Genomic DNA, 25,246 nt, shown 5'->3' with positions numbered 1-25,246 from the left:
TTTTGTAAAGTGTCTGTTCATATCCTTTGCCCACTTTTGAATGGGCTTGTTAGTTTTTTTCTTGTAAATCTGTTTTAGTTCTTTGTAAATTCTAGATATCAGCCCTTTGTCAGATGGGTAAACTGCAAAAATTTTTTCCCATTCTGTTGGTTGTGGATTCACTCTAATGACTGTTTCTTTTGCTGTGCAGAAGCTGTGGAGTTTGATTAGGTCCCATTTGTCTATTTTGGCTTTTGTTGTCAATGCTTTTGGCGTTTTGGTCATGAAGTCCTTGCCTACGCCTATGTCCTGAATGGTTTTGCCTAGATTTTCTTCTAGGGTTTTTATGGTGTTAGGTCTTATGTTTAAGTCTTTAATCCATCTGGAGTTAATTTTCGTGTAAGGTGTCAGGAAGGGGTCCAGTTTCTGCTTTCTGCACATGGCTAGCCAGCTTTCCCAACACCATTTATTGAACAGGGAATCCTTTCCCCATTGCTTGTTTTTGTCTGGTTTGTCAAAGATCAGGTGGTTGTAGATATGTTGTGTTGCCTCTGAGACCTCTGTTCTGTTCCATTGGTCTATATCTCTGTTTTGGTACCAGTACCATGCTGTTTTGATTACTGTAGCCTTGTAGTATAGTTTGAAGTCTGGTAGTGTGATGCCCCCCACTTTGTTCTTTTTGCTTAGAATTGACTTGGCTATGCGGGCTCTCTTTTGGTTCCATATGAAGTTTAAGGTGGTTTTTTCCAGTTCTGCGAAGAAGGTCATTGGTAGCTTGATGGGGATAGCATTGAATCTGTAAATTACTTTGGGCAGTATGGCCATTTTCACGATATTGGTTCTTCCTAACCATGAACATGGAATGTTTCTCCATCTGTTTGTGTCCTCTCTTATTTCATTGAGCAGTGGCTTGTAGTTCTCCTTGAAGAGGTCTTTTACGTTCCTTGTTGTATTCCTAGGTATTTTATTTTCTTTGTGGCAATTGTGAATGGAAGTTTGTTCTTGATTTGGCTCTCTTTAAGTCTGTTATTGGTGTATAGGAATGCATGTGGTTTTTGCACATTGATCTTGTATCCTAAGACTTAGCTGAACTTGCTTATCAGTTTCAGGAGGTTTGGGGCTGAGACGATGGGGTCTTCTAGATATACAATCATGTCGTCTGCAAATAGAGACAATTTGACTTCATCCTTTCCTATTTGAATGCCCTTTATTTCTTTTTCTTGCCTGATTGCTCTAGCTAGAACTTCTAATACTATATTGAATAGCAGTGGTGAGAACGGGCATCCTTGTCTGGTGCCACATTTCAAGGGGAATGCTTCCAGTTTTTGCCCATTCAGTATGATATTGGCTGTTGGTTTGTCATAAATAGCTTTTATTATTTTGAGATATGTTCCATCAATACCTAGCTTATTGAGGGTTTTTAGCATAAAGGGCTGTTGAATTTTGTCAAAGGCCTTCTCTGCATCAGTTGAGATGATCATGTGGTTTTTGTCTTTGGTTCTGTTTATGTGGTAAATTACGTTTATAGACTTGCATATGTTGGACCAGACTTGCATCCCCGGGATGAAGCCTGCTTGATCATGGTGGATAAGCTTTTTGATGTGCTGTTGCAATCGGCTTGTCAGTATTTTATTGAAGATTTTTGCATCTATGTTCATCATGGATATTGGCCTGAAGTTTTCTTTTCTTGTTGCATCTCTGCCGGGTTTTGGAATCAGGATGATGTTGGTGTCATAAAATGATTTGGGAAGAATTCCCTCTTTTTGTATTGTTTGGAATAGTTTCAGAAGGAATGGTACCAGCTCCTCTTTGTATGTCTGGTAGAATTCAGCTGTGAACCCATCTGGACCTAGGCTTTTTTTGGGTGGCTTTGCTGAGCTGCTGTGGGCTCCGCCCCGCTGCCGAGTGAACTTCCCTGCAGTCCTGTTTATATGGGTGTAGTTAGAACTGCTTTGGAGATGGTGGCCCGCCTCTATTGAGGCGGAGTTTCTCTGCCGTGGCGGGTTGCCTTGGCAACGGCGGGCTGCCTCAGCAATGGCGGGTTGCCTTGGCAACGGCGGGCTGCCTCAGCAATGGCGGGTTGCCTTAGCAACGACGGGCTGCCTCAGTAATGGCAGACGCCCCTCCCTCACAGAGCTGGACCGTCCTGGGTTCAGCTGTGCTTGCTGTGAAAGTCTCAATCCAGAGTTTCTGGTTGCTGTTCTTTTGTGGGGGTGGGACAAGCCGAGCCTGATTGCCTGGCTCCCTGCCTCAGAGCCCTTTTTAAGTTTGTGTTCCAGTCGCCTGTTGAAGAGGTGCCGGGTTCTGTTTGTTTTCCCCTGCGGCCACTCACTGCGCTGGCTTAAACAGTGGCACTGAGGTTTGTGGTGCTTTTTTTTTTTTTTTTTTTTTGCCCTGGAATCTACTGTCCTGGCTCTCTGCTCAGTCCCCTTTTTAAACAGACAAATGGGCGACTTTCCGTGGCTCCAATCGTCAGCCAAAAGGGCACCCGGACCATTGTATTTTGTACGGAGAACCCCTGCTCCGGGGCGCCGAGAAAGGAGCCGCGCAGGGCAAAGCAGCGGCTCCGGCCGGCACAGCCGCGCTGGCCGAAGCAGCTGCGCTGGCGACCGTACAGCTCCTCTGCCTGGGAATTTCCTAGTCTGTGGGCAATAAAAATGCGGCGTCCACTCACCCTCTGCGCTTTCACTGGGAGCTGCAATCCTGAGCTGTTCCTAAACAGCCATCTTGGATTGAAAAAAAGCGGACTTGGACATTCTTACAACAATTATCAGTATCAAAAGATAACATAGCCTGTTCACCAAATCTTAAAGGAATGGATTATGGCCAGTTATTTTTTTAATTCACTGAACAAGCATTTTGTAAACATTAAAGAAAAATTAGGAATTATTGTGCCCGTGATTACTTCTTGGAAAAAACCAACCCAAATGACTGAATGATTAAATCCAGCAAATCAGAAGAAGAGTGAAAACTAGTAGCAAAAAACAGTGAAACACTTAAAAGCAGGAAATACGAGAAGCAAGGTCTATAGCATTTTGGTTGGGAAAAAGTAAATAATTGTTTGCCCCATTAGGAGACAAGTTTCTCAGGTTTGCAGCAGTTAAGGAATACAGATCTTACAAACCCTTCTTGGGAGAAGAAAAAAACTTACACTGAAACCTGAGGTTGGTAGAAATCTAAAATATCCCTCTAAGGTTCCCAGCCCCTGCAATACACACACCTTCTCCCAGTTATTCACTTCAACGCTAGTTTAGGTATACAGACTTTACAGTCATAATTTAGGTGCCAGGTGAGCCAATCTTACATTACAAAGATTTCCCAAGTGGGTGAGACCTAATCACATAAACCTTAAAAAGGAGTGTTTTCTCCCACTCGTTCCAGATACGAAAGTCAGAGATTTATAGCAGGAGAAGAATGTGGTTCAACATTTCTGGCTTGAAGACAGCAAGGCAGGCAAGTAGCTTCTAGTTGCTGTGAGCGGCCCCAGCTGACATTCAGTAAATAGCAAGGATGAGAATTCTGCCAAAAATTAGAATTGCTTGGCAGTTTACTTTTCCCCAGAGCCTCCAGAGGAGAACTCAGCCTGACTGACACCTTGATTTCAGCCTGTGATTCCCTAGGCAGAGGATACAGGTAGGCTGTGCCAGTCTTCAGACCTGTAGAACTGTGAGTTACTAGATGAGTGTTGTGTTACATCATTAAGTTTGTGGTGATTTGTTACATAGCAGTAGAAAAATTTAAAATCTCCAGACAACAGACAATTCAGAAATATATAAACAGAGGGAATAGGGTAAGGGGCTGAATTTATATAAAAAGAGAAGATATGAATAATCAATAACAAAAACCATTTAAAAAATCCTGCAGCAATTATTCAGTCAAATTTTTTCTTTAAACAAATATCAAGTTTTATGTGACACTATTGTGCCAGGCACTGAATGTAAAATGGTGGATAAAAAGGGAATTTTTTCTGCCCTTGTGGAAACATTCTAATAAGGGGATGGCAAACAGTAAACAAAGTAAGAAGTAAAATGCACAATATGTCAGATGCTGATAAGTTCTATGGAGCAAAAACAAGCTAGAGGGAGAAATGGATAGAGTTTGAAGGGAGGGCTGTGATTTAAGCCAGGTGGTCAGAATAGTATGGCAGTTTCCCAAAAAACTACAAATAGAACTACCATACAGTCTAGCAATCCTACTGCTAGGAATTTATCCAAAGGAAAGGAAGTCAGTATATTGAAGAGATACATAGACTACCATGTTCATTGCAGCATTATTCATAAAAGCAAGATATAGAATCAACCTAGTGGGGTCCATCAACAGATGTATTGAAAAAAATATGGAATGTACATATATATACAGTGGAATAATATTTGGCCATAAAAAGAATTAAATCCTATTTGCAGCAACATGAATGTAACTGGAATCCATTATGTTAAATGAAATATGTACAGAAAGACAAATATTGCATGTTTACATTCATTCATGGGAGTTAAAAAGGTTGATCTCATGAAGCTAGAGAGTAGGATGGCGGTTACCAGAGAGTAGGGTGATGGTTACCAGTAGGACGATAGCTTGGAAGGGTGTTTGGGTGTTGAGGAGATGGTGATGAAGAGAGCTTGGTAAATGGGTACAAACATAGATAGAAGGAATAAGTTCTAATGTTCAATAGCAGAGGAGGGTCACTATAGTTACCAACAATGCATTGTCTATTTGAAAATAACAAGAAGAGACGACTTGAAATGTTCCCAACATATAAAATGATAAATCCTTGAGGTGGACATCCCAAACACCCTCATTTAATAGTTACACAGCCTATGCATGTAACAAAATATTACATCAAGTGTACCCCATAAATACATACACATTTTTGTCAATAAAATATTTAAATTAATAAATCAATAGGGTGGTGAGGAAAGGCCACCCTGAGAAGTTGGCTTCTGAGTAAATCTTGCATGGTGACAGAACTCAAAGCAAAGTGGTTCTAAGAAGAAACATCATGTATGAAAAGCATGAGGCAGGAACATACCTGCTGTATTTGGGAAGGCTGGTGTGGCTGGAGTGAAGTAGTAGGAGATGGGATGAAATGAGCAACAGGTCAAGATTGCGTAGAGTTTTGTAGGCCAATGTTAGGACTTGGAAGTGTTTTGCTCAAAGGGTTAAAATCACAGTATTGTCTTTGTAAGAGCATTATTCTGTCTGCTGTGTTGAGATGTGATTGAAGGGCCGGGGCCACAGCAGAGAAGGAAGGCCAGGTAGGAGGCTGTGCAAGGATCTGGGGGACAGGGATGGTGACCTGGACCAGGTGATGGCAGTGAAGGTGTTGGACGGTGGGCAGATTCTGGAGATATTTAGGAGATAGACCTAGCAGAATTTGTATATGGTCTGGAATTGGGGTGAAGGAGATGGAGAGGACTCAGGAATAATGAATGACTTCAAGTTTTATGGACTGAGCAAGTGGAAGCCTGGAGATGCTTATGACCCAAATGGCCAATACATTGAGAAGAGCAAGTTTTAATCTACTGGAGACCTGGGAACTGGTAATATTGCGCTTGAATTCTCTATTCTGGAATTAAGAATCCAAGTATTACAGAATAGAGTGTAAGTGATACAAACCTTCAGAATGTAATTTAAAGCAGAACAAAGTAAAAAAATAATAGTAATAAACAAAACCAAAAACAGGATCATTAATTTTAGGTTCCGTGAAAGAAGAAGGGTGGTAAGAGGAAGTGTTTAAACATTCATTTCTTCATCTTTATATGAGGCTTTCAACTACTTAGCCCGCAACTGAGATATTTAGCTTAAAAAAAATGACTTAACAACTTAAAGTTTTTTATAATCGTTTAAAATTTAGTTCATATTTTAGGTCGTGGTATTTTTTTTTATGAAGAAGCAATTACCAAAAATTTAACAATAATTTCATTTTAATGCAGCATTGTTCACTTTTAAATCAATTAAACTAAAATGTCTTCTCATAATTTTGAAAATGAAAATAGCAAGTACAATTCCATTTTCATAGTGCTGGTTTGATCTCAATCTAGATATCTATACCTCTGTGTTTCTTTATGAATAAAGATGTCTGGAATTAAGGTAACAAATTTAACAATAATTATTTCTAGTTGACAGAATTTTTTTAGCTTTATTTTTTATGTTGAATGGCTTGGATTTTTTAAACATGTAAATTTTTATAATCAGGAAATATACATTTGTTACAATATGTATGGGTAATAAAGTACAGGTAATAAAAGTATTTTGTAGTTCTTCTATATTAATAAAAATTGTAAAATGACAATTGAATAACTGAGAGTATCAGTGGGAAACTGATTTCTAAGCCAGACTCATAACTACACATATCTATATTCACTAGGTCAGTGGTGGTAACCTTATAAGTAAACACCACTCTCTGATGTCATTAATATTTAATTTTGTTTGGGAAAGTGAAAAATGAATATAATCAGTTTTGTGGACCAGTAGTTTAACACATTAATTGATGAGACTGGATTATTCATTACCAGACTTCTTGACACCATTTTGGAATGACTTAATCCAGTGTCCACATTCATTGAGGCCCACAAAGACTGAGTTGCTTTGATAGAGTTTCACTGTTCCTCTTTCTTATGATTAACAAATGATTAGTGATCCTATGGCTATTTTAATGGATAACCTACATCCTAGAGCTTTGACATCCAACATGCCACTAGTCACATGAGGCCATTTTAACTTAAATGAATAATAATTAAATTAAAATTTAGTTTCTCCTCACACTGGTATGTTTCCAGTTCTCACTGGCTAGTGGCTGCTGCTTTAGATGGTGTAGGTTTAGAAGATTTCCATCATCTCATAATGTTTGAAAGGACAGTGCTGGTTTAAAACCAATTTGTTCCATGAAGAAAGTTTTTTGAAATGTTTCTCTAAAATGTGTTATCTCTCCTATAAGTTACTTACCTCGGTCATTTTTGAAAACTGTCATTTCATAAAAAGGAAGATGTATTATATATTATCTTATTATTTGATAAGCTTAAGAATTTGGAATAGAATTACAAAAAATAACTTGTGAATAGGAATTAAAGCTGACTTCAAATGATGATGTCCTTGTAGACAAAGCTACGTTCTCAGGACTAACAAGAATCTTTTTTTTTTCCCCTACTCAGGAGGCTGAGGCAACAGAATCGCTTATATCCAGAAGGTGGAGATTGCAGTGAGACAGGATCACAGTGGTATGATCTTGTCTCACTGCAACCTCCAGCCTGGGCGACAGGTGAGACTCTGCCTCAGGAAAAAAAAAAAAAAAGAATCTTGAGTAATCTTCAGATCTTCTTCTGTGAACTCACAAGAATTGTCCATAGAGTTTATTTGTATATCTAGGCTAATGACAGGGAATCACATAAGTTATAGCTCAGATTAAATGCAAAATATTTTTCATTACTTTAGGCTTTTTTGTTTTTTTAGATGAAGTTTCACTCTTTTCGCCCAGGCTGGATTGCAGTGGCGCGATTTTGGCTCACTGCAACCTCTGCCTTCTGGTTTCAAGTGATTCTCCTTCCTCAGCCTCCAAAGTAGGTGGGATTAATGAAGCATTTTACAAAAGTTTATAAAATATCTACTGGATGTATTGAAAATTCATTCTCAAATGTTTGACTTAATTTTTTTATATCTGGAAATTTAAATGATGCCTGCATCAACTACATTTAAGGTACCATGGGAGATGACTTTTTCACAGGACTATCTTTCCCCACTAGAAACCCAGGATCTGATCTAATAATGGCAGTCAGCCAACCAACCTCAAGGATTAGCATAAACTGTCTATTGCTTACTAAGCAAAATGGCAAGGCCCTAGATATTAGAGTTTATTTAATTTAATTTCCTCTGCCTACAAATAATCAACACCTCTCACTATAACTGGGGAAAAGCATTTATATTAATGAGTAATTCTGTTGACACACATTTAATACTACTGCTTTATATTAATTGCTTTTCAAAAATAATAGTACTTATGGTTTCCAGAACCACACACAAACCATAATCACCAGCATTTAAAGCGGATTATTGTGTGAGCTTGGAATTGCTTTCTGTGAACATTCCATAAACTTGTAGGGAGATTGATGTTGCAATCGATTATGCTTTACACATTTTGTTTCAGAATGATCCTCTCTCCTTGGCATTAGTTCAGGTATTTGGTTTCATAACATTTTTCAAATTTTTAAATACGTAGTTGCAAACATATCATCATCCTGAAGCATGAAGGATAAATACATGATTTAATGTTTTATGTTGTATGAATATACAACCAATTATAAATTTATATATACCAATTATAAAGTACCAAAAGTAAAATCAGATTTTATAAAAAGAACCTCTCAGTCAAAATATTTGGTTGAATAATTATCAACCAAATTACAAAGTTGTATTTTTTTTAATTGCAAAGTTGTATATACACATTTTCCATCTCTGTTAGCATTTTTGAATATTTAATAAAAAGTACTTGGGATAAATACTGGCTTTACATAATTATGGCTTTATTATTGGGATAGAAGTTTAGCCCAGACAGAAAAACTCTAGATGTCTTAAGGGATAAAATTCCATAGGCTCGTGATCTCCTCTATTGAAAGATACCATGGAAATAAAGTAATAAAGTCAGTATTGGATATGGGTGTTTGGTGATACACATGGACTTTAACTTCACTGTAGGGGCTTGAGAGGATTCCATCCCTTCCTGAAATTTTGGGATCCCCAAGAATCAAGAGTGACCCTGTGCAGGCTGTCTTCTGTGTATTATTTACAACACAGCATAAGGTAGGAAGGAGATGAAGACTCAGTAACCTACAAAGGGCTTGCTTCTCTGTTGACACCTAGGGTGAAATCTCCAACTCAGCATTTTGAATAATCCAATTAATTATCTCCTCAGCATATTGGAGGAGCTGTCTCCATTCTCTAGCTTCACTAAACCCAATTATACTGGCTGCTTTTAAGAGAACATTGTCTGCTGAGCTTAAATCCCTTTCTTTCATGGTTTAGGAGATCTATATACTCAACAATACCAAAATAACAATGATCTGCATAAAAAAGCACCATGTAAACAAAGTTGAAAGTAAAATGATAGACTAGAAAATATATGTAACAACATATAACAGACAATAATTAGAGTATGCTATCATGCTGATGAAGATTCTGGGAAATTTATATCTCATGACTGTTGATTAAATTGTTTCAGGTTTGGTTTTTATTTTTGTTTTTTGCAATAAATCTTGGGAGTAGTCTAGCTGTCAAAATTTATAATGTACTTTTTAAATCCAATTTTATTGCTTGCTCAATATTCATGTTCCTATTTTATGATAAGATGCTGATATTTCTTTGGAAATCTCTTTTATCTTTATTGAATTAAATTGTATTGGAAGTGCCAGCCAAGGTACCTCACCCTTTTCAAGGACAATAGACTGGCATGCGATTTAAACAGGGCTATTCATGCCCCCCTCCTTGGACTTTAAATCTCAACCATGATCTAAAAACACTGAAGTGCTAAAGAAATTGTTCATTTGTAGATTTCATCAGTCTATGATGCCATATATGTTAGATATACCATTACTGTACATATCACTTAGAAAAAGGTATCAGTTATACAGTGTTTTCTCACCACTTAGAAATTTTCTCATTTGCAAAAGAGCTCTTTTAGATGTACTGAGAATTATGTTTTTGTCATATGTTACTCTTGCCCACCAAAAGAAACATATAAATGAAATAAATTCACTGAGGTATGCCTAAGTCCTCTTCATTCTGTGAATCATTTTTGACTCAGTGTTCTCCTATAAATCACTTTTTGACTCAGAGTGCTCAGTGTTCTTACTTCTCTGAGCCATAAAGACAGTAGATGATGGAGCACATTTTAGTCTCACATATTTTCTTCCAAATCTCTGACATCCATTCAGCAACTTTTGGTACTTGCAGTCATTTCTTCAACAATGAATATTTACTTCACCAGTATAAAATGTATGCACTGCTGCTGCTTTTATGTGTTTCTGCATACACAATAACTTTTTCAATAAACATCAATTCATAATATAATTAAGATGTTCTGAATGTAAACACATTAGTTGTCATTCTTCAGTTGTGAGCCATGCTCATTACTTTAGTGTAATGTCATGACCAAGTTCTTAAGCACTCAGACAAGGTAATCTACTTGAAAAACAGCCTTTGTCTGACCATAATTGTGAGACACCACTAATGATAAGACAGGTATGAATTCTTCAAAAATATAAAAAGATTCAGCCTAGAATTAAATATAATTTTTGTATATATTGTTGATGTCATAGCACCTGTAATCTCTAAAACCTAATCTTTCAGATTTTCCTTAATTTAGCAATTCTTACATGTTTCAGACACTCTCCTGAGTGATTTACATGGGTTATCTAATTGGAATTCCTGACACACCATATGAAATAGATGCAGTGTGTTTGTGTATATGTACAATTCTACAGCTGTTCCTGGTATGGGGGAATTGGTTCCAGGACCTACTGTGAATTTCAAAATTCACTGATCCTTAAGTCCCTTACATAAAATGGCAAAGTAATATTTGCATATCACCTACACAAGTCCTGTTGGATATTTTAAATCATCTCTAGCCTATTTATAACACCTAATATATTGTAAATGCTGTGTAAACAGTTGTTATATGGTATATTTTAAAATTTGTGGGTTTTTTTACTATGTTTTCCAACTATTTTTAATCTGCTATTGGTTGAATCAGCAAATGTAGAACCCAATATGGAGGGCCAATTGTGTATATAAAATATATAAAGAATATACATAGCTGGGCGCGGTGGCTCACGCTCTGTAATCCCAGCACTTTGGGAGGCCGAGGCGGGTGGATCACGAGGTCAAGAGATCGAGACCATCCTGGTCAATATGGTGAAACCCCGTCGCTGCTAAAAAAAAATACAAAAATTCAGCTGGGCATGGTGGCCTGTGCCTGTAATCCCAGCTACTCAGGAGGCTGAGGCAGGAGAATTACTTGAACCCAGGAGGCGGAGGCTGCGGTGAGCCGAGATCGCGCCATTGCACTCCAGCCTGGGTAAACAAGAGCGAAACTCCGTCTCAAAAAAAAGAATATACATAATACAAGTACATACAAGATTCTGTGTAATAAAAATTGGAAGTAGTCTAAATATCTTTTAGTAAAAGAGAAACAATGTATGGAATGTTAAACTAAATTATAACCAGCTTCAGTGTGAAAGCTGCATAGTGACTCAAGACATTGCTTTAGTGACCTTCCTTAGTTATGAAGTGTAAGATAACCCGGCAGTCATTGTCCTGGAGGCGCAGCATCAACAAGTGCCTGTGGGGCCAGGCAGCTGGCCAGCGGGGCAGGAACAGGAAGGCACGGTAACCTCTGCTGTCTGCAGCTTGAAGACCTCCTTTAGAGAGGGAGGCTGTACTCAATTCCAGCTGTTCTCTGGTAGACACATATCCTATTGTTGCTAGATATGTGCGCTTTTTCAAGAAAAGCCAGGAATCCAATATTTCACATGAAACTCATTGACAAGTAGTTAAAAAGACAGTGCAGGCCATAAATAAATAAATAAAGCAAGCAAGCATAAATGCAGGCCACCATTCAGTTTAGGTAAGGTAAATAAATGCAGAGTGAGATAAAGAAATCAGAGGACTGTCTTGCCTCGGCTTTCATGTTTAGGGAACGTGACAGTCTAAGGAAAAATGACTATATTTACCAGCTTCCCTAAGAACTAGATGAAACTTTGTCACCTGGTAGATTTCAGGAAGCTTCATTAAAAACAGTTAGAACATGCCCTTTGCCTTTCTTTGTCTCCCATCTTCCTCTGTTCCACTGGAACCCTCTTAAATTTTGAAGTCAAGAGAATACAGATTGGTGAACTGGAAGGAGCCTAAATTCTCAAAGACTTTGTGGAACAAAACTGCCAAATCAGTTATCCTCTTTCTTTTTCCACACTTTTGAGGGAAAGGAAATGTATTTCTGTATTTTTAAAACCAGTATTATCTGCAGATGAAGCTAATCTTAATTTGGAAAATTAAATTAAAAAACTGCGAAACTTGCTATGCTTTGCAAAGCAGCTCATTAAACTGCCTCCCATAGCACCATGCATCTTATATAATGTGACTGCTGAGGTTTAAGTTACCAAGCAGACAAATATCAGAATGAAGAAAAGTGTTGTCCATTTTTTTGGGTTGTTCAGGAAGCATGTATGAGAAAGAGGCATGCCTTATTCTAAGTAGTATTTGAAAACAAGTGAACAAAAGAGTATATGTCTGTGTTAATACGTCCTTTATGTTTGTGGCTAGAAATTTAAAAGAGCGGAAGATCACATAGTCCTGTTACTCATCTTTGTGAGTCGCAAAACATTCTTCAATTCTTTGACTCATGTGAAGGCTTCAGTAAGCAAAACATGGAGATGAAAACGACAATGGTAGGGGCTAATAACAGAAAATGGGAAGAAGTGTAAAAACCTATACTGTATACAGAAAATGCACATTAAATATAAAGACAAAAACAGTAAATTAAAGAATGCAAAGAGGGGACATTAATCATAAGAAAACTGGAGTGGACATATTAGTATGAGACAGTAAACTTTAAGACTAGAAATATTACTAGAGATATTGAGAGATGTTTTATTAAAAGAATCAAGTCATCAAGAATATATGACAATACTGATTGTGTTTGTACCCAAGTACAGAGCTTCAAAATACAAAAAAAAAAAAAAAACCACACGCAAAACAAAACAAAACAAAAAAAACACAATAGAACTGAAAGGAGAAATAGGCAGATTCAAACTTATAATTGGATACACAACTCTCCTCTCTCAGTTATAGAATACAGAAAATTGGTAAGGATGTAGATCAGAACAGTACTAACAACCAACATGACCTATGACATTTATAGAACACTATTCACCAAAACAACAGAATGTACATTTATTTCAAGTGCACATTGCATAATCACCAAGATTGACCTATGCTAGACCATCAAATAAGTCCCAGCATATTTAAGGGGATCAAAATCATAGGGACCACAATTATATTAAATTAAAATCAATTAAATTTTAATCTCACAGGAACAGAAACCAAACACTGCATATTCTTACTTCTAAGTGGGAGCTGAATGATGGGAGCTTAAAGTATCTGAAAATTGATCAAAGAACTTCTAAATAACTAATGGCTCAAAAATTGCAATACAATTTGGAAACAGTTAACCTAAATAATAATGAAAACACAACATAGTACAATGAAATTGGAACATAGGTTAGAGATAATTTATCATTTTGCTTTATTGTATTTATTTTATATTTTATTTTTTATGTACTTATTTTTCAATCAACTTTTTTTTTTTAAGTTCCGGGGTACATGTGCAGAATGTGCAGGTTTGTTACATAGGTAAACATGTGCCCTGGCAGTTTGCTGCACAGGTCAACCCATCACCCAGGTATTAAGCCTAGCACCCATGAGCTGTTCTTGATGCTCTCCCTCCCTCTGGCCTCTGACAGGCCCCAGTGTGTATTCTTCCTCACCTTGTGTCCATGTGTTGTCATCATTCAGCTCCCACTTTTAAGTAAGAACATGTGGTGTTTGGTTTTCTGTTCCTGCATTAGTTTGCTGAGAATAATGGCTTCCAGCTCTATCCATGTCCCTGCAAAGGACATGATCTTGTTCCTTTTTATGGCTGCATAGTGTTTCATAGTGCATATGTGTTACATTTTTTAAATCTAGTCTACTGTTGATGGGAATTTGGGTTGATTCCAGGTCTTTTCTATTGTGAATAGTGCTGCAGTGAACATACACATGCATGTATGTTTATAATAGAATGATGTATATTCCTTGGGGCGTATACCTGGTAATGGGATTGCTGGATCAAATGGTATTTCTGCTTCTAGATCTTTGAGGAATTGCCACACTGTCTTCCACAATGGTTGAACTAATTTACATTCCCACCAACAGTGTAGAAGTATTCCTTTTTCTCTGCAACCTTGCCAGCATCTGTTGTTTCTTGATTTTTTAATAATTACCATTCTGACTGGCATGAGATGGTATCCCAATGTGGTTTTTATTTGCATTTCTTTAAATCCTTACATGGAAAAGAAGGGTCTTAAATCAACTTCAAACATTCTTAAAAATTATTTTGCCCCATGCAAAAAGGAGACAATCCTACACAAATTCTTTCAGAAAATAGAAGAAGGAACACTTTCTAACTCATTTTATGAGGCCATTTTATGTCAAGTACCGTGACACTAAAGCCACACAAAAATATTAAAAGAAGAAAAATCTACAGATAAATGTCTTTCATGAACACAAAAAATTGACACAAAAATCCCCAGTAAAATATTAGCTGATCAAACAAGCAATGTATAAAAACAGATTTTCCAAGAATACAATATTTGTTTAACATTTGAAAATATATCAATGCAATTCATCATATTAACTGATCAAGAAACAAAATATAATCATTTGCTCGTCAATACGTAGCATTTTATTGTGAGCAAGAGACCTCATTTCTTCTCCTATTTCTCTATCTCTCTCATCTTGATATATGTTATTATTTTTTCTATGATTTATAATTCACTGCTGTCCTTATTTGTCTTGTACAAATTGTCCCAGATTTGACTTGTGGCAGTCCTTCAAGCTGGTTATTTCCTTGTGAAATGTTTCACATCATGTTTTGGTTAGCTTCTTGTTTTCTGGCATAGCTAATGTTCCAGGTTCATCCTGTACCTGCCCTGCTCTAACCCTGGAATTAGTCATTACTCAGAAGAATCCTGGTTCCTTTTTAGGTTGAGTGGTATTAGAGACTAAGGTCTGGTAGCTAGACATGTTCATTGCAGTCATTGCTGTTGGGGTAGCTTTGCCCTTTCAGTGAACTACATTGGAAAATATATGCATGTTTATACACATACATACACATCCACATAGATCATATACATGTGCACACAGGCAAGCATAAGTATAGTGGGTAAACAACCATACACACATATACATATACATACATATGTATTTTTATATACATATACATGTGTATGTATATATACATCGCACATGCATATTTTAGAAATCATGAATGTATACTATTTTCAATTCTAATCCATTCCCATAGGGTTCTTTCTTGCCTTGCCGTATTACATATTATATGTCCCTTCTAGGTGGTGCATTTTTATATTTTGCTTTGATTTTTAGTTTCTGGTGGTATTGCACTGAGATCAGTGTTTGTGGAGTATTTTCACTGTATGAAACTTACTATTTTTTTGTGTGAGTCTTAATATCGAGTCAGTTTTTTGTGACTATTTCAGGCATACTTGAGAAAAATGATTTTTTTAAATTTTTGGGTATAGTGCTTGATATATACCCCAAAGGATCTATATTATTATGTTGTTTAGATCTTTCATGTCCTTATTCTTTTGTCTATTATGCTGTATCAGCTAAAGTTGTATATATGCATATTATGTAATATTTACTGTTTTGTTTTTTTCTTTGGTGTGTCTTTTTCCTTTTTTAAAAAAAATGTTTTGGTATTTAAAAAGCTTTATATTTTATTATAGTGGCTAATTTTGTATTAATACATTTTATAATGCCCTTAATATTATTTCTTCTGTATTTAACCTTTTTACTATCTCTCATGTTTGTTTCAAATGGTATCTTTTGACGCCTCTTACCTATACAAAAGTTAATAATATTATTATACTTTTACATTCTTTCTCCCTTGTTTTCACCTTTTTAAAGTTGCATTCTTCTCAATGAAAAAACAGAAAGTATGTTTTTCATTGACGGGCATTTAGGTTGGTTCCAAGTCTTTGCTATTGTGAATAGTGCTGCAATAAACATATGTGTGCATGTGTCTTTATAGTAGAATGGTTTATAATCCTTTGGGTATATACCCAGTATTGGGATTGCTGGGTCAAATGGTATTTCTGGTTCTAGATCCTTGAGGAATCACCACAATATCTTTCACATAGTTGAACTAATTTACACTCCCACCCACCAACATTGTAAAAGTGTTCCTATTTCCCCACATCCTCTCTAGCATGTGTTGTTTCCTAAGTTTTTAATGATCACCATTCTAACTGGTGTGAAATAGTATCTCAATGTGGTTTTGATTTGCATTTCTTTAATGACCAGAGGTGATGAGCTTTTTTTCGTATGTTTGTTGGCTGCATAAATGTCTTCTTTTGAGAAGTGTCTGCTCACATCCTTTGCCCACTTTTCGATGAGTTTGTTTGGTTTTTTTTTCTTGTAAATTTGTTTAAGTTCCTTGTAGATTCTGGATATTAGCCCTTTGTCAGATGGGTAGACTGCAAAAATTTTCTCTCTTTCTGTAGGTTGCCTGTTCACTCTGATGAAAGTTTCTTTTTCTGTGCGGAAGCTCTTTAGTTTAATTAGACCCCATTTGTTAATTTTGGATAAAGAAAATGTGGCACATATATACCATGGAATACTATGCAGTCATAAAAAAGGACTAGTTAATGTCCTTTTATCTTTCCAGAGATATAGATAAAACTGGAAACCATCATTCTCAGCAATCTAACACAGGAACAGAAAACCAAATACTGCATGTTCTCACTCATAAGTGGGAGTTGAACAATGAGAACAAATGGACACAGGGAGGGGAACATCACATGTCAGGGCCTGTTGGGGGATGGGGGACTAGGGGAGGGACATTATTAGGAGAAATACCTAATGTAGATGACAGGTTGATGGAGGCAGTAAACCACTATGGCACGTGTATACCTATGATCCCAGAATTTAAAGTGTAATACAAAAAAGAAAAAAAAAAGACAGTATAATGTTTTGAAATTTTTCTTTTGTAACCTTACTATGGTTTACGTTTTAGATTTTCAGTTATATGTAATATTCACCATTGGTTCCTTTGCTGGAATTTTCCAGTCAGCTTTAGTTTGTATAAAGCTTACCCTGCAGTAGATTCCTCTAAAAGGGCACAGGTATAGAGCATCTGATGAGTTCTTACATGTTCAAAATGTGTTTCTTCAGTTTTGATGTATGAAGATTTGTGGTTTGCATTTTCTTTCCTTAGGTTTCTTGAAAGACAGCTCTACTGTTGTCTTACTTCGTATGTTATTTGTAGCCTCATACTAGTTGAATATTTTTGTCTTTGTGATTTTTGATGAGACAACAATAAATGTCCTATTAGATAAGTTTTATGTTGCTTGCATTGAAACATATCTTAACTCTTATGCCACTCCTGCACCAATCTCTAGAGCCAGCAGGATAGAACTGGTTTAAGTCAATCAGGGCCAACTTTTAGTAATGAGGATGGGTTTAAAGTAACCTAATCACCTAGCTTAGAGGAGGAAAACTGAGGTGTTATGCCCTTGAACATGGGGAAAGGGATTCTGGGCAGTAAATAACAGCTGATGAAAACCCTGCTTTAGAAATGGAGTCTATCAATGGAAATCTGGAAAAAAAAACTGTTCAGAAAGATAGAAAAAGAAAATGACCAGATAAAATAAAGCACATAGAGAGTGAGTTGCATACATCATGGATAGAAAGTGATTGAAGAGGAAAAAGACAAAGAAGACTTACAGCCAAGGAATTTAGTTTTTTTCCTTGGGAATTTGTGAAGAGTTTGTACTATGTTTTTCCCTGTGTTGAGTGTGTTAGGAATGCATCCAAAGATGGATGCGGGAAATGAAGAAATGATAGTCCCGGTAGCTTGATGATGGAAGGAAATCTCAATTGAAACAAATTTGAGAACATGTTTGTGTCTGTTTCAGACTGCATACCAGAGAGAATTGTCCCTGGAAAACATATGAGTTGTTCATCTCAGCGGAAACATTTCTACTTCGAGTCTAGGAGGGGATTAAAATCAGTTCATGTAATACTATCTTTGAAAAAGACTGAAGCCCCAATATAGGAACAAGCTCCTGAGAAATTCTGCATAGCAATACAGAAAAGAGATGAACTATCAGTGATGAAGGTGAGATGAATGGATTTTTGGATTGATAGTATCTAGTACATTCTCAGATTTACAATCTAGGTATTTAATGTAAATTTATACAACAAATAGAATTATTTAGTTATAAACATTAAATAAAAGTTAAAGTTTGTACTTTATTTTACCTATGTCCAGGAGAACTAGGAAAAAATCAGAATAGAAAAATTAGGATATTTATCACTCAATACTCTTTAATGATGAATATTTGGGGAAATGTATGTGGCAAATATACTGATTCACGTGTGAAATAAATAATGTTAGGTTATTTTGTAAAACCACACCTCTGGGAAATATTGCTTTTAAAACATTTGTAAAGTTTGCCAGGTAATTTATAGTATGATGTTTTACATGTTTTGTGATTCAGAATAGTACCATAAACTTACTGTGAAACAATCACATTGTTTATGGGAATTTTTTATTGAGATTATCGCTCCAGGAAAAGAAGCATAAGTTGGAAAAATAGATGGTTTTGCAGTAGACTTAATAGTGGCTCTCTAAGATATCAGGTCCCAATCTCTGGAAACCGGAAATTTTAATTTATGTGGTAAAGACTTTATATGTGTGACTAAGGATATTGAGGTGGGACTATTATCCTAAATTATCAGGGTTGGTCCCAAATGCAATATATAAGAGGGAGACAGAGAAGGATTTGACACATGGGAGAGGAAAAGGCAAAGAGGAGAAGGGTAGAGGTTGGACTGTTGTAAACACAAGCCAAACAAGCCAAAAGAATTTTAGCAGTCACCAAAAGCTAGAAGCCAGGGATGGATTTTCCCCTAGACCCTTTAAAGGGAGTATGATCCTAATAATATATTGATTCTGGTTCAGTGACACTGATTGAGAACCTCTGGCTCCAGAACTGTGACAGAATAAATATCTGTTATTTTAAGCCACCACGCTTGTGGTAATTTGTTGCAGTGGTCATAAGAAACAAATACAGTTGTCAAAGAGAATGGCATAATTTTTCAAATAAATCGTGAATTTTGCCACCTAAAAGATTATACTCTGAAAATTATTTTATGAGTTGTCTTATTTTACATGGTCTACAGTTATTTAATTCTTAAATGGCAATGTTTATGAGAGCAGATAAATAGAAATTTACTATGAAAGTTCAAATAAGTCTATATTTAGCCTCACATCTATTAGAAATCGTTTGAATCATTTTCCCAGAGATCATAACTAAAAATCCAAACCAAACAAAATCATATCTGGTAGACCCTTTAAATAATTAATGAGAAAATATATTTTAATGGCCTTAAAAAGGCCTGCATGGCTGCATGGTAATATTCAAGTGTGTTGCCAGGTGCTCCTCAGCTCATGAGAAGCAGTTGCTTTCCATTACTTACCTCCCACCTTCTCCTGATTTTATGAGTCTACTTCTTCAAAGCCAGCATAGCCTGAATGCTCATCTTTTAAATTTCTTTCCTGAATAGCAATTGCCAGATTTTCTGTGGTGTGGTTTTTTTTTAAAGTAACTGCATACTTAAAATAACTTACTTGAAATTTTAGAAATCCCATAGAAACTTTTAACAACCATAGCTTTCTAAGAAGTGTCAGAAGACACAGGTAAATGAAGGTATTCTAAGGAATGATGAATAAGACAACATTTTTCCTTAGCAGATTCTAGAGAATGAGCAGAAAAGAGGCAGCTTACTCAGGAACCCAACCCCAAAGAGCAGCCTGTCACAGAAGGTGGAGGGTGATGGGGCAATACGGAAATCTGAAGGCTTCCTGTGGTTATTCTGGGGACAGATGTCTGAGGCAGCTCTTTGATCTGGGCTTGCCCACCCACATGGCATTTTATGCCTCTCTAGTAAAGCCACCCAAACTGAGCTTTTCTGAGTGCCAGAGAACAGAGTGCTTGCCTTGAAGACTCATCACTACGGAAAATAGTGTTATGTTAATCAGAGTTTAAAAAATAGGTAAAGAGAGTAAAAAAGCAAAACAAAAAATGTTATGGAAAGAAAATACTGGTAGAGCACTGTGGCTCATGTCTATAGTCCTAGCTACTCTAGAGGCTGAAGTGGAAGGATGGCTTGAGCCCAGGAGTTCTAGGCTGCAGAGAGTTAGATTGCGCTACTGCACTCTAGCTGAGCTGACAGTGTGAGACCCTGCTTCTAAAAGAAAAAAAAAATTATGAACTTGAATAGGTTACATTCTTTATTTGATCATTAGTGAATCATGATTCTGTATAGCTTCATAGTGACCTGGAGGCAGTATTTCTCTGACTAAAGAGTGCATGATTATGCAAAATAAACACAAAAATAAATTCACTATAAAGTTCTAGGAGTCAGTAGTAAGAAAGGCTGGGATTTCCTTTTTTTTTTCAGATTGAGATAATGAAAATAGTATTATAAAAATATGGTGTATTTTTCTTCCTGCATTCAAAACACAGAAAGAGATTGCTTGTCTGTTGGAACTTAGCTCACAAGTGCTTAGAACCAAGCATATATGTGGGATGAGATGGAAATACTCTTTATATGATGGATGTGAGTTCTGAGTGAATAATTAAAGGGAGACATACTTTTGTCTTTTTGTTTAATATTAATTTTATAGAACTTTGGGATACAAGTTGGAGAAAATTTCTCTTTCTGCTTGATTTGATGATACAGAGAGGTTGAGCCAGTATTTATGTCTACTCCCTCCTATTAGAGTGAACAAACCTGAAATTCATAAGGATCATGTACCTAGGTCAGTAACTCTAGATCTGGAATTCCACTCTATCATTTAAGTCTTCTAGTAATTTTTTTTTTCAAAAAGCTACTGTGTTTTCTAAGACTTTTCAAGTGTTGAAGTCCTCCCAAAACTGGATTGCTTAGATTATGCCATTTCATGCCAAATGAGCCATTTTGGAAATAAGCAATCTGCCAATCCATAATAAGATTACTTTTTTTAAGAACAGGAGTTACAATTTGAGCAAGAGAAATTCATGAATATAGTATATCAAGTGCCAAAAATGTCAGTGAGTCAATCTTATCTGAGAGCTTGTTTGCCTCCACAAGGTCAACAATCCCTTTGGGGCCTGATGTCATTTTCTAAATCTGCCTCTTTACTTTCCTGAATAACTTTAATTCTATGCAAGTATATTTGAATTGGATAGTGTAACTGTATTTATATTTACTAATGCTAAGAATAATTTTTATTAGATATTCACATTATGCTTTACATTCTTCCTCAGTCCCTTTTTAATCACTTTCTTTGTCCCAGATGATGATCACTGTGGATTCTGTAATTTTAGCACCTTCTGAAAGCTTCAGACCACTACAAGTGCTTTAACTATTGACAATTTCCTAATCCCTGAATCAAGCCAAAAAAGATTGTATTTCCTTTTCTTCAAGGCCCTTCACTTCTCAAATTATTTTGAATTAGGGTGTGAGAAGGTTGTCTGTGCTATTCTTTACAAACAATATTTGCATTTTAACTCTTGCCTATTAATACTTAATTTAAAGTTCTTCAAGCTGGTTCTGGTCTAAGAACCTGCTTCCCACAAATTCTGAGAGTTCTCAGGAGAATTTAAAACTTCTGATCATTTGATGATTATCTTTGGATGATATCTTTAAAAATAATGTAAGTGTATTCTGGATCTTCTGGATGACCATGGGGTGACTAAATGTTTCTTATAATTGTAGTCCTAGAGTGTTTGTTTACAATTTCATTGGTGCCAAGTGGCAATTTCATTGGTACAATCTTTGGTTAATAAGAACGGAACAGATGTGAACTTAATGGTGAATAATGATTTTGCACTAAGTGATGCCCAAATGTCAGCACTGCTCGCCAAAAGCTAGGACAGAAAAAATGGTAGAAGAATTCAGATATCTAGGCCCATGAGCAGCAAATTAATTTCAGCAAAACAACATCAATAGTCATGTTAAATCAATTACTAATTTTAATATGACTAGTCTTGTATCTTTGTTTCATTTTTAAATTTGCTTTGGTATGAGTTACAAGAACAAGAAGTTTATAACTGATTTTACATTGTACATATTTAAATAACATTTTAATAATAATTTTAGTCAACTGAATAGCTTGTGATTGCTGAGTTGATTTTAATTCCAGCTATGATTTCCTCAAATTTAAGGGACACTTGTTTAGAGGCAAAAAAAAGATAATTATATAGAAATCTACAATTCATCAGACAGATTGTCCCTTTTGGTAATTCGCAAATCACGCAATACCAGTAGTTGTCGCCCCAATAATTGATTTTGGAAATGGAAAATAGGTAAGTAGTTAGTCAGTGTTTCTGGGCACAACAGATTAAGTAAGGAGGGACATGTTAACCTATCCACTTTTAAAATATCTATATGACCATATTCTCTAAAGAAAACTGAAATTACATCATTTATAACAATGAAATATTAGAGAGAGAAACTTTTAAACAACCTAACATATTTCTGCTTATCTAAGCAAGTCCTTTGTAGATTCATGATAATGTTTCAGATTTTTACTTTACTGACTAACATGTTTTATGGTGTCCTCTGAAGCATAGTCTGAATTAGGTGTAAAAGGCAAACTTTATTATTTCCCCATTTGTTTGCCCTCCAAGGTGCCTATTTCATGCCAGATAAAGCACAGGTTTTTTTAGTGGGGCCTATAAAGCTCTCACCATCCACTTCTGTCCACTCTGGCCTCAGTTCTCATACTCCAGCCCTACTGTCCTTACAACCTTTGAGCCTCATTGGGCTTCTCTCAATATGGTCCCTTCACAGTGCCTTTCTTTTTGCTGGGCACCTTATTCTCCTCATTGATCCCTGTGTAATTCCCAGGCTTTTTTCTTTTCAGGTAGTCCCATATCCATTGTTCACTCTGATAAACTTTACCTGATTGCTAGACTGCTGCTGCCAAGCCCACTTCATTGACAAAGCATCTTAAATCTTCCATATAATAGGACTTAATACACTTGATTATAATTTGTTCTTTAGTCATCTGCATTTCTTACTGATCAAGGAAAATAAGTTTTATAAATCCCTTGTGGGAAATATGTGCATGAAATAGTCACACTCTCTATTCTAACAATTTTACCTTAGGAAATAATTAGAAATTTTACCTTAGGACATAATTAAGTACAAATAGGTTTAGTGAAATTTTAGTTTCTTATTGAAATGTAGCATGGATATATATAAACCTGTGCAAGTCATAAACATAAAACTTAATGAATTTTCACACCGTGCAATTACTACCCAGATTAGGAAAAACCATCTCCCTAGAAGTCCCTTCATGTTCCCTGACAGTCACTACCCTCACCTGCCTTCCCAAGTATAACCAATATGCTGACATCTAATAAAATAGACCAATTTCTCCTGTCCTTGTACATTTTTATTGATATATAATGGTTGTACATATTTTGAAAGTACATGTAATATTTTGAGACATGCACAAATGTGTAATGGTCAAACCATGGCAATTGCTGTATGAACACTGACTAATGCACATATCTTATAAGATACATTCCTGTTGAATGTAGCAATAGGCTGTTCATATTCATTATTGTATAATATTTTATTTTCTAAAAGTTACCTGTGATGGTTAATTTTACATGCCAGTTTGACTGGGCTAAAAGGTACCCAGATAGTGGGCAAAACGTTATTTCTGGGTGTGCCAGTGAGGGTATTTCCTGAGGAAATTAGCATTTAAATCAGTAGACTGAGTAAAGAAGATGGTTCTCACCAATGTGGCTGGGCATCATTCAATCTGTTGAAGACCTGAGTAGGACAAAGAAGTAGAGGAAGGATGAATTTACTCTCTCTTTTGGAGTCGGGATGTCCATCACTTCCTGCCCTGACGTCAGCATTTCTGGTTCTCAGGCCTGGAACTGGAACTATACCACCACCTTTCCTGGTCCTAAATAGGCAGACTTTATAAACAGGAGAGCCAGGCTGTCATAATAAATCAATCTCTCTCTCTTCCTTTCCTTTCTTTTCCTCCCCTTTCCCCCTTCCCCTTTCCCCTTTCCCCTCCTTTCCTCCCCTCCCCTCCCCTCCCCTCCCCTTCCCTTCCCCTTTTTTTTCTTTTTCTTTCTTTCTTTCCTTTCTTTATTATCTATCCTATTGATTCTGTTTCTCAGAGAACCTAATACAATACCATAGTGTGTTTATCTGAGCGATTATTGATGGGCATTTAGGTTGACTTTAAATTTGACCTATTATGAACAATGTTAGCATAAACATTCTGATACTTGGTGCACATACACATTCATTTTTCAATCATATATATCCATAAGTAAAATCACTTGCTCATAAGATATGTGCATTAATGTTCATACTGATAGCAAGAAATACCTGAGACTGCATAATTTATAAAGAAAAAGAGGTTTAATGGACTCACAGTTCCACATGGTTGGGGAGGCCTCACTATCATGGTGGATGGCAAAGGAGGAGGAAAGGCGCATTTTACAGGGCAGCAGGCAAGAGAGCATGTGTGGGAGAACTGCCCTTCATAAATCCATCAGATCTTGTGAGACTTATTCACTATCACAAGAACAGCCCTATGTTTCAATTACCTCCCACTGGTTCTCTCCCATGACATGTGGGGATTATGGAAGCTACAATTCAAGATAAGATTTGGGTGCTGACACAGCCCAATCATATTAGTCTGCCCCTGGGACCTCTCAAATCTGATGTCTTCACATTTTAAAACAAATTATTCCTTTCCAGCAGTTCCTCAAAGTCTTAACTCATTTCAGCATTAACTCAAATGTTCACTGTCCAAAGTCTCATCTGAGACAAGGAAAGTCCCTTCCACCTATGAACATGTAAAATTAAAAGTAAGTTAGTTATTTCCTAGATACAATGGGTGTTCAGGCATTGGGTAAATACACCAATTCCAAATGAGGGAGATTGTCCAAAAAAGGGGGCTACAGGCCCCACACAAGTCCAAAATCCAGCAGGGCAGTCAAACCTTAAAGCTCCAAAATAATCTCCTTTGACTCCATGTCTCACATCCAGATCAGGCTGATGTAAGAGATGGGTTCCCATGGTCATTGGGAGCTCTGCCTCTGTGGCTTTGCAGGGTATGGACCCCGTTCTGGCTGCTTTCACAGGTTGGCATTGAGTGTCTGTGGCTTTTCCAGACACATGGTGCAAACTGCTAGTGGATTTACCATTCTGAGGTCTGAAGGATGGTGGTCCTCCTTTCACAGCTCCACTAGGCAGTGCCCCAGTAGGGACTCTGTATGGGAGCTCCCACCCACATTTTCCTTTTGCACTGCCCTAGCAGAGGTTCTCCATGAAGGCTCTGCCCTTGTAGCACACTTCTACTTGGACATTTGGGTGTTTCCATACAACCCCTGAAATCCAGGCAGAGGTTCCCAAA

This window comes from Sapajus apella, unplaced genomic scaffold, assembly GCF_009761245.1.
Source record: "Sapajus apella isolate SASKATOON/1434 unplaced genomic scaffold, GSC_monkey_1.0 scaffold66, whole genome shotgun sequence".
In the NCBI taxonomy this organism is placed as follows: Eukaryota; Metazoa; Chordata; class Mammalia; order Primates; family Cebidae; genus Sapajus; species Sapajus apella.
This window is presented reverse-complemented; position numbering follows the sequence as displayed.